This window comes from Alosa sapidissima, chromosome 20, assembly GCF_018492685.1.
Source record: "Alosa sapidissima isolate fAloSap1 chromosome 20, fAloSap1.pri, whole genome shotgun sequence".
NCBI classification, from domain to species: domain Eukaryota; kingdom Metazoa; phylum Chordata; class Actinopteri; order Clupeiformes; family Clupeidae; genus Alosa; species Alosa sapidissima.
Window position 1 is genome coordinate 2466247 of NC_055976.1, and position 11050 is coordinate 2477296.

Genomic DNA, 11050 nt, shown 5'->3' on the forward strand with positions numbered 1-11050 from the left:
TGTCACTATTGTTCTCTTTTTTTGTTCTGCAAGTTTGACTATTGGAAGGTAGCCTATTGTAATCATAGTCACATACTGTAGATAAAAGAAATAATGTCAAATACACCAACTACAATATAGAGGGAGAGCAGCTTCACAGAAGAGAACTTCTGACGGCAAATTTGAGGAAAAGTTGGTAAACCACCCTTCTTACCTAATTTGAGGGTGATGATTCTGAATATTTTGTTTACCAAGCTCAATTCTGAGTTCTAAGCTGCATAATCAGCATTTTAACATAAAATAGTGATTATTTGTGCTTATTTTTCCCTAAATTGGGTTGATTTCAAAAGTAATCACTAAAACCAAATAAACGTGTTCTCTAAATACATGTTTGAGCAATAAAGAAGCCATACTATAGTTTATTAACGTATTTAATGGGAACATGATTACAGTTAACATGTAATAAACTCGGAAATTCTAATCAAAACACAACCATATTTTTATTGCTAACATAGTGAGTCACTCGTGGTGTTTAATGCATTTCATCACAATAACAAATTGCACAGATAACCGTCAACTCAGAATATATCCTACAGTACATATGAACTTAGATAGCGGGAATAAGCCTAATGCAGAACTGCATCTACCGTCAGCAACAACCGAAAAGTAAAAAACATTTTACTTCTAGTAACACTGGATTTGGTATGTGTGCTTGCCTCCATACTAGAGCTTGATAATGTGCTCTTCTAATATGCCATTGAGCAGCACTTGTTGGTGGTAGAGCCTCTGATCCTCGACATCTAGAAAACAGAGTGGCTCTGTCATAGTGTTGTCACAATACCAAAATTATGACTTCGATACAATACCTGCCATAAATATCTTGATACTCGATACTGAAACGATATCCTAATCCTAAAATATCTGGAAAAGAAAAGACGCAGGCCTCCTCCAAGTGTATTGAGTCATTTGTGTTGAATTTGGTGCACTTTTGGTCAATTCTGGGTTTTAAACTTCTAAACTTCCTACATAATTATTATTTTTGTAGTCAGTAAAATAGTAGTTTGTATGTGATTAAGTCCTTTATTGTTTGTTATAGCTCATTTATATTGTGTGATGTTTTGGCAATAAATTACCTTTAAATAGCCAAAGTAGGCTAGATCAAGGTCAGTGTTCAATTTACTGCATGCAAATCACTTAATGCTATGCAGAAGAGCCTAATCTTTAGGCCATCTGATGTAGGATACCCTAGGCCTTCCTGTGTTTATGGGATATCTTTGACAGTTGCAAAGGGAAAAAAGTGAAGATAGTCTTCTTTGCTCCCAGTGTAATTTAATAAGTACGTTTCAACCACTCTTTGAGTCTTAATCAGATAGGCCTACACCATTATTACATTACATTACATTTAATTTGGCTGATACATTTTTAACCAAAGCGACTAACAACATGGTAACAGTTAAGTTTTAAAGCAATTTCTTTCAACAATTTTAGGACAATTTAAAAACGGTATAGAGTACAGTAAGAATAAGTGCATCAGTGAGTGCTGTTTTTAAACAGTTGAGTGTCAGTTCAAGATGGGTGGTAAGTGCTAGGATCAGCAAGACTTGTTGTAAGTGGTGCTATGAGAGGAGATGTTCTCTAAAGAGTTGTGTCTTCAGGAGTTTTTTGATAATGGAGAGGGATGACCCTGCCCTTGTAGGAACTGGCAGTGTGTTCCACCAACGAGGAACAACAGATGAGAAAAGTTTGGATTGGCCTGAGCGTATCTGTTGCTATCTGTGTGCATTCCTACATTAGGTCTATTTCTTTGATAGTCAACATCATTTGCTACCACATAACAAATACCAAATAACAATACAAGAGTTTCTTACAAACTTTCCTGCATACTTCTTAAATGTGCTGCAGTCAGATGGGTGTCCTAAAGACATAACTAGATCTTGAGCATCTATTACCAGTGTTGAATGAGCAGTTTTTGCAGTGATCACTACTGGACATTCCACATTGCTAGACAGCACTTGAGTGAGGATAGACTTATTTCCACTTCACAAATAACCATCGCTATCTGCAATAGCTACAGTACAGGGACATTAATAAAAAAAAAAATACAGTGTAAATCCTCTGAAAAGACTGACAACTGTTCATAATAGTTAGTGACAAAGTACTTTCTACAGAAAAATGAGCACCTACTATTCTATAAATGTATTATCAAGGAATCTATTTTGCTTCTAAACGTCATACTGAATTTTAGCTATTATTTCAATTTATATTTTAATTTTAGCTTATTTTCATTTGCTACTTGAGGGTCATTGGGGTAATTCCTGTCCTGTCCTACAACATATCTGATACATAAAGAGTATATTAATGCCTTATTTTTTGCCATTCCTATAATATCTGATGGCAAAACCAAAAAGTATGTGAATTATGCTAATTAGCAAGCTTAAAACTCAAAATTGAGCTTGGTAAACAAAATATTTGAATTCAGCACCCTCAAATTGTGTGAAATAGCCCCTTTAACGACTTTTCCTCAAATTTGCCAACAGGACTTTTTCTGAATGTTTGTTAGCTATCTGCTCTCCCTCTAATAGAGGAATACAGCATAGCCCTTCTCTTCAAATACATAATTATAGCCATTACAGTTTTTTTTCTTCATGATTTATTTTTAAGGTTTTTTAGCCTTTCAGCCTATCATTCAATTGACAACACAATGTTTTATGGCATTTGTTTACTGATGTCTTTTTCAAGCTGCCAGCCTCCCTTTGGGTAACCCTGTTTCACATCACAATGCTATGAATTATAGGGTAATTCCCTTGAGTAAAGTATAAATGCAGACTTAGGGGAAGGGCAAAGAAAGCGTGTGAGCTAGTGTTCATTTCGTCAGACGAGACGAGAGGAAATATGTTCGTCAATTACCTTTTTTTTCATGACTAAGACGAGACGATGATGAGACTGCACTAATGTCCTGAAACACTGACTAAGACTATCTTAAGATGCATTATTGTTGACGAAGAAAGATGAGACTAAAATGTTTTGCATGAAATAAAACTAAGCTAAAATCTCTCTTCATTTTCGTCTACAAAATGAGAAGACCGAATATCTAGCTGTTACGTTTTCAAAAAAAACGAATGAGTTCATGCGCAGCAGCTTTCCTGTAGGCTAGTCTACTGCTGTTGCTGCAACCCTGTGGCTGCAACACCAAACTACATGGAACAAGAACGCGGGAGATTTCTGCCAGAGTTAGCAAGCTAACTACCTAAGCTTTATGCCACAATGCTACATACCCAGAAGTTGAATTTTCTCTCATACAAATTAACATCCCCCAGAATGTCCATACGAAAATGTTCAGCAAGTAATGTCAACTATTTAACCCTTTAGGCGCCAGAGGTTATTTTTCGAAACGTTCGATCTTCATTTCAAAAGGCTATATCTTAAAAGTGATAAGAGATAGAGACTTTCTGTAAATTAGAGAAATATTAAGGATGACCCAAAGTTTATGTAGAGATTAAATGTTTATATATAATTTGCATATTATGACGTCATATGGTGGCGGCCATCTTGGATTATAGAATTTTCATGAAAAGTTGCATGTTTGAATGATAAAATGCACCACTTCTTTTCCCCCAAAATGTCCCTCACCTTCTGTATGCTATATTGCACAATACTGAATGCTCAGGTAAATAGTAAGTAGTAAACAAACTGTATAAATCATTACTAATAAATGGCAGAAACAAACCAAATGCAGGTAGGCTGGCCTTTTGCTGTAGAGATTTTCCATTTACTACATACAGTAGGCACTCTGATTCCATGTATGGGGCACATATATATTATTCAGATGACACACAAACACAAGTAGACAAGACCTGTTTAGTTCAAAAGCTCACTTGCCACGGCAAGGCACAGATCAGGAGTGAGATGACGAGACAAGACAAGAGACAATGTTAGTATTTGTTTTCTTTTTGTTGTTTTTGTTGATGTTTTTTTGTAGTTTTTTTCTTAGCTGACAAAGACACACACATCACAAGGACATGAACACACAAAAAAGAACACATGTCCTAAATGGTCAGGGAAATAGATAATCTACAGTGTAAATCATTACTAATAAATGGCTGACAATTTTTTTTTATGTCGCAGGCCTTTTGCTGTAGAGATAATGACTATCCATATCCATATCCTATCCATACAGGGCCGGCATTCCCATCATCTTGTGATAGACTATGCATGGCCTAATGGCTCTCCTGCCCCGTGTCACCACCTCTGCTCCTGTTGCGAGCAGCATGGCCAGATCTGCCTAGCGCTCGCGTCGAGTGGAGAGAATTTGCGCAGCTCGGACTAGGCCTACTGTTATTCTCATTGCGACTCCCCACACTGCCTCTACGTTCCCCCCTAACTGTCCTATGAGCACTTCGACCTCGTCTAACATACCCAGTGGCATTAGACAAAGGCTCCACCACGTTACTGTCGCCGCGATTGCGGAGAGGCACAGTACGGAGGCACGGAGACAGAAGCTAGCGCTATGGACATTAGGCTACCTCCAGCCTCGTTCGCCACACCACTAACACCCTGCTAACTTCCCGATGAACACTCCGAACCCGTGAAACATTATTCCCACCAGTGACATTGGGCAAACGATTCAACGTTTGTGCTTGGTGTAAGCTAAACTATGGAGTAAACTCTCACTTTGTCCAGCTGCATCATTGCAAGGCAGGGACGCATCTGAAGCCTCACTAAACGAATCACCGTCATTTTCTGAAGGCAGATATTCCCCTTCAGAATCAGGGTCCGCGAATAGAAGACCCAACACTTCATTTCAGGTAAACTTTTTTGATGCCATTAGACGATAATCTAATGCAAATACTTGCTGACGTTGACAATATCGCTCTGACAAAGTGGCTCACACGCACACTAGCTCTGGTATTTCACGCACTGATTCAATGCGCTGTAGCTAGAAAGTTTTGTTTAAAGGATGCCGTTTTTTCGACTCAGGGATGACGTATGACATGTCTGCCATCTAGTGGAGTGGAGGTCGAACGAAATATGACACCCTATTTGACTAAATCGGCCGTTTTATTCAGTACCGCATCTTGTCGAGTAAACTCGACCGTGGCGCATAGAGGGTTAACTAGTTACACTGATGATGCAAAGTTGGCTAGCAAGTAAGCTAATATGGAAAGTTCGCTAGCAAGTTAGCTTAGATGGAGAGTTTGGGGAATGTGTTGCGTTTGGGCGCATAGCGTGGCGGAGTAAAACATTAATACCTGGGACAGTGTTTCTCAAACTTCTTTAGACTAAGGACCACTTACCTAACCAATAAAAAAGAATCACCTAGCTAAAAAAAATAAAAAAGATTAGACCTACTTCAACAGTAGGCTATATTAGCCTACACAATAGGCCTACTCACTGAACCACCTCGCTTATTGTCTTTGCTTATTGTGTCAGAGGATTCATATGATTTAAACTGGCATATCTTACATAGACAGTGTTGCAGAACTGTTTGGATTTACATACAAGTTGGTCCAATATTGCAAACAACTCATCTATATTATATTTTACCACGTCCACGTCTGCTCGCGGACCACTTGGGATAGCTTACAGACCACACTTTGAGAAACACTGGTCTACGAGGATCATGACAGTGGTCCAGTCAAATCTTTTACTGTCTATGGTCAAATCCCAGCCGAGCTATAACTGTAGCTTGACTTACCTGTGCATGTAAACATACTGACTGACAAAAAATCAGAATGAGTAATTATAACAGACGAGTAGCCCTGTGGACACACAATATTGTTGGAAAAATGAGATGTGTGAAACACTATTTGACTGAAATGGTAATCAGAAATAATTTGTTATTAAAAAAAGACTAAAATGTTTTGACTAAAACTGACTAAGACTAAGATGCCTTTAGTTTTCTTTTGACTAAAACTAGACTAAAATGACGAGACTTTAGTCGACTAAAACTTGACTAACAAAAATGATATTTGAATGACTAAATATGACAAAGACTAAAAAGGACATTTCGTCACAAGACTAAGACTAAATTAAAAATAGGTGACAAAATTAACACTAGAAGATGGTCGAATATTACTGATGATATTTAATTGTTATTTAAGAACATGCAGTGCGCGTAGGGCATCAAAAACATCTTGCTCGTAAAAAAAATCATCATACCGCATATTGTGGCGGGTCTTATTTAGCCTACTTACTGTAGGCTGCGCAAACCATTTATTTTGGGCAAGCCTGCATTCGAGGCAGGCCTTTATTTAATAAGGCTTCTGTTGAAGAATTTTATATAAAGCCTGCGCTAACAGTAATCCTCCTGCCCCCGCTACCACAGCTGTGTGAGCGCGTCCCTGGATAGTGTGGCATGCTCACGCGTTATGTCTCCTTCTTGCAAACTTGACTAGGCCTATAGCGCAACCATTTACGTCTTCATAAAATAACAACTTGCCATATATGCCTTCATAGCTTTGGGTTCTTCCACTGGAAATTACTCTTCTACATTTGTTGCCTGCTGCATCCTTTCTGTTTTTATTGTTTAGAAAACGTTTGAGATTCTTGCGTGCGTACATTCTCTATTCTCTCCAAAATGTGCCCTGCTATAGGCTGGCCAAGTGCGTAATTCTGCGGCATAAAGCAGATGTATTTGTTTATTGTACAGAAAAATAAAAATAACTTGTCAAGCAGTCAATTGACTACATTGCAGTCAAGAAGTACGCTAAATTAATTTACGAAACCAAAACGTGGGTCATAGTTGTCTAAGCCTCTATTGCGCAGCCTGTTGAAAACGTCGCTAGATAGTATTAAATCGCCAACAACATTGTTTTCTGCAGAAGCCTACAGTACCCTAGGCTACAGATTAGTTCTGAACAGTTATTTCTCTACTGGCTCAATTATCAAAAAGGTGATTTCTCTTCGTCCTCCGCAAATTAAGCAGGTAATTCCGTAGAGAGACGTGAGAATAAATTAGCGTAAAATTAGCGTGAGAATAAATTACGATTGACAACGTTGTGATAAGTAGGCTATAACACTAGCTTTGCAAAGTTAAAGGAGAATTCCGGTGTGAAATTGACCTAAAGTGTGTTGAAACATGATACCGAGTGTGAACGTATGTCTCATAGCCCATCTCGGCTTGTCCCCTGCACTCCAAAATCTGGCGCTAGTTAGCCGATGCTACCAACAGCTTTTTCAATGGTGGTGCTTCGGCATCGGGCTAGCCATGCAAATAAATCACTGTTTTACACCATTTATGAGGCTCAATGTATCTCCACACTTCATTGGTAGACTTACGAGGGCCCTGACATTTAAAACGAGACATTAAGAACTTTGAAAAAGCACTGGTAGTTTACTTACAAGACGATTTATGCAGACAGTATCTTCACGAAGTTTCCCAGATAGCAAGGTGATGTAGCCCTCTAGCTCTCCATCCGCGCACGCCGCCGGCTTCCAGCACCTCCACTGCTACTCTGCGTTGTGTTATTATCGTGAACGTGAGGGTGCATCCGGTAGGAAGGGAGACACGGACACAGAAGGGTTCGGGATTGTGGCAGACCGTACTTTACTGGGCTTCATAGACAGCATCTATAAGGTTGATGGCATATACTCTCATTTATAACCAGTATGAAAAATCCTAATGCACTTCAGTTGTACATTCACATGTTAATGAATCCCCATATTACATTCAAGTGCTAACGAATACCAAAACACTAACTAACTAGCACAGTAACACATAGCTTAGCACTGTATTAGTGGCCACATTACACTCGATCTTATAACGAAAATAAAAAGTGCTTTTTCTCAAAATGACTCAGCATTTAAGTCTTCAATAACTAGGTATAAACAATAGCTCAACAAAACGAACTTTCTAAGTAGTATTACCCAAGATAATTTCTATTTTATAAACTCATGAAAATAACGTGACTTACCTATAAGGTTGATGGCATATACTAAAGAAAAGATGGCGTTCTAAGCTAAACACGCATCAACCCTACGGTGTATCAAAAGGAACAATCAGAGTTAAACTAACGAAAATATAAATAATACATAGTCCTGCAGTGACACCTAGTGGCGCTACACATACACTGCCTTACATCCACCCCTTCTTTAATTGATGGCGTCCCAGCCATCAGATCTACCTAAAAACACCTTTACAGCATTATCTAAGAAAATGAAAACAATAAACATGTTGTGAATGCATGTGTGATATGAAGTGTGTGTAGTAAGTGTGTGCAGATGACTGTTATCAAGGTGCATTCATTATGCCTCTACAAATGTCCTGCAGCTCTTTTTGCTTTGGCCCTAAGCCACAACTTTCTCCCTCTTTCTATCTTTTGTTGGTCATTTTCTAGCTCCATGACATGGGACTCGAAGGTGAGTTTTACGGGGGGATGACGATTCCTTCTTGGGTTCCTCCTTTGAGTGTCAGTCCCTTGAGTGGAGGTGGCACCACCAACAGTCACAAGCACTTCCTCTCTTCCATTCATGTCTTCTGTCCCCACATCAGCCTCCTCTGTACCCACGTGTTCCTCTTCTCCATTTACTGTTTCAGGCATAACTCTTTCCACCATGTCCTCGGTACTCTCACCCTCGGTTTCCTCTTCTGTGCCCAACTCAATATCTGCTTCCCCCATCTCGCTATCTGACTGGCTCTCTTCCATGGCAACTCCAGCCTCTTGCTCGACCGGAAGAAACATGCACTGAGTAAGGAGGTTCCGGTGAACCACTCTCTCTGCTCCTCCGTCCTCTGGTCGCACAACATACACAGGCAAGCTGGGTTGCTTCTTCACCACTACATACGGGCGTGCCTCCCATCGATCTCCCAGTTTCTGCCTCCCCTCCACATGACAAACTTTAACTAAGACTCTATCTCCCGCACTAAAGTCTTCACTCCTGGCCTTTCGGTCGTAATACTTTTTCTGTTGTTCCTTCGCCTGCTGAGACGTCTGATTAGCCAGGGCATAGGCCTGCGACAGAGAGTCATGCAAAGTCTGAACATACTCACTGTATTCACATGCCTCGCTGGTGGTAGGGAACCCAAAGACTAGGTCCACTGGGAGCCTGGGGTGTCTACCGAACATTAGGTAGTATGGGCTGTATCCCGTGGAGTCATGTCGTGAGCAGTTATAGGCATGTGTCATGGCATCAACATGCTCATGCCACCGGGGCTTCAAGTGCGGCTGTAGTGTTCCCAGCATGTTCATCAGGGTACGGTTGAACCTTTCGGTGGTCCCGTTACCCTGGGGGTGGTAGGGCGTTGTGTGTGTTTTAGTGATGCCAATGCACTTACACAATTCCTTTACAATCGCACTCTCAAAATTGCGTCCTTGATCGGCATGTAATTTGGCAGGGAAGCCAAACCGACAGAAGAAATTCTTCCACAGTACCCGAGCCACTGTGCCCGCCTTTTGGTCCTTGGTGGGGTAGGCCTGTGCGTAACGAGAAAAGTGGTCAGTAACAATAAGCACATTCTCTATACCACCTTTTGACTTTTCTAGTGACAAAAAGTCCACACAAACCAGTTCCATGGGGGCACTGGTATGGATACTGACAAGGGGAGCCCTGACATTGGTTGTGGGGGTCTTTCTAAGGCAGCATCTCTCACACTGTTCGCACCAGGCTTTGATCTCCTGAAACATTCTTGGCCAGTAAAATCTCTCTCTTATCAGCTGCAGTGTTCGCTCAAATCCTAAATGCCCTGAATCGTCATGGAGAGCTGTTTTGATGGCTGCACGAAACCTCTCGGGCAGTATTAACTGCTCCACCAACCCTCTATGACAGTCTCTGACCCGGCGGTATATGATGCCTTTCCTCACCACTAACCTCCTCCACTCTTTTAAAAGAAGGCCCCCATTCACGCCCACTTCCATCCTCTCACTACGGCTCGGCTTTTGGTTCCTGCTCCTGTAGTGTAAGATGGGGCTGATGACTGGGTCTTCCTTTTGCCCTGCCCGAATCTCCTGTGTGGTCATAGCAGGCAGTGCCTCCATCCCCACATCTCCATATGGCTCGCTGGTCACCAGCAGCTGGCCACTTTCAGACTCCTCCATGACAGCCGTGCTCTCCCCTGAGGCCTCCTCGGCTTCCTGAGTGGTTTGCGTCTCATCCTGTATCTGTCCACTCTCTCTGACTTGCTGAGGGCAGGTTTGTAGGGCCTCCGACACCTCCTGATTGGACATGCGTGAGAGTGCATCGGCGTTGGAATTGTCCTGTCCCCTCCGATACTGGATGTCAAAGTCAAATATGGACAGATGAGAAACCCACCGCTGGCCAGTGGCGTCGAGTTTGGCTGTGGTCATCACATACTTTAAGGGATTATTGTCCGTCAGAACAGAGAACTTGCGTCCATAGAGATGGTCATGGAACTTGTCGCAGGCGGCCCACTTGAGAGCGAGGAACTCAAGCTTGTGTGCAGGATACCTCGTCTCAGGTGGGCTCAAGCCTCTGCTGGCGTATGCAATAACCCTTTCCATTCCTCCTTGGATCTGTGCCAACACAGCGCCGAGCCCCTCTCCTGACGCATCGGTCTGCAGCAAGAAAGGCAAACTGTAGTCTGGATAGCCTAGCACTGGTGCATCTACCAACTTTTCTTTTAACGACTGAAAGGCCTCCTCGCATTCAGTCGTCCATAAAAAGAGTTGGTCAGGGCCTGGGCTTTTCTGGGCCCCTCTTTTCTTCTTTCTAGGGTCACCCGAGGTAAGACGGTATAAAGGGGCAGCCATACTGGAGTAGCCTTTCACATACCGCCTATAATAGCCCGCGAATCCTAAAAACTGAAGGACTTCCTTCCGATTAATGGGCCTCACCCAGTCCTTAACCCTGCTGATCTTCTCTGGGTCCGTCCTGATCCCCTCTGCAGACACCAAGTGACCCAAGTACTGGACTTCCTTCCTCACAAGTTGGCACTTGGAGGGCTTCAGCTTCAAGCCATGTTCCCGAAGCCTGTCAAACACCAGTTGCAGCCTTTCTAAATGTTCATTAAAGGACTTAGAGAAAATAATGATATCGTCCAGATAAATAAGGAGATGGGTGAAATTCAAGTCCCCAAAACAGCAGGTCATAAGCCTTTGAAAGGTGGAGGGCGCAT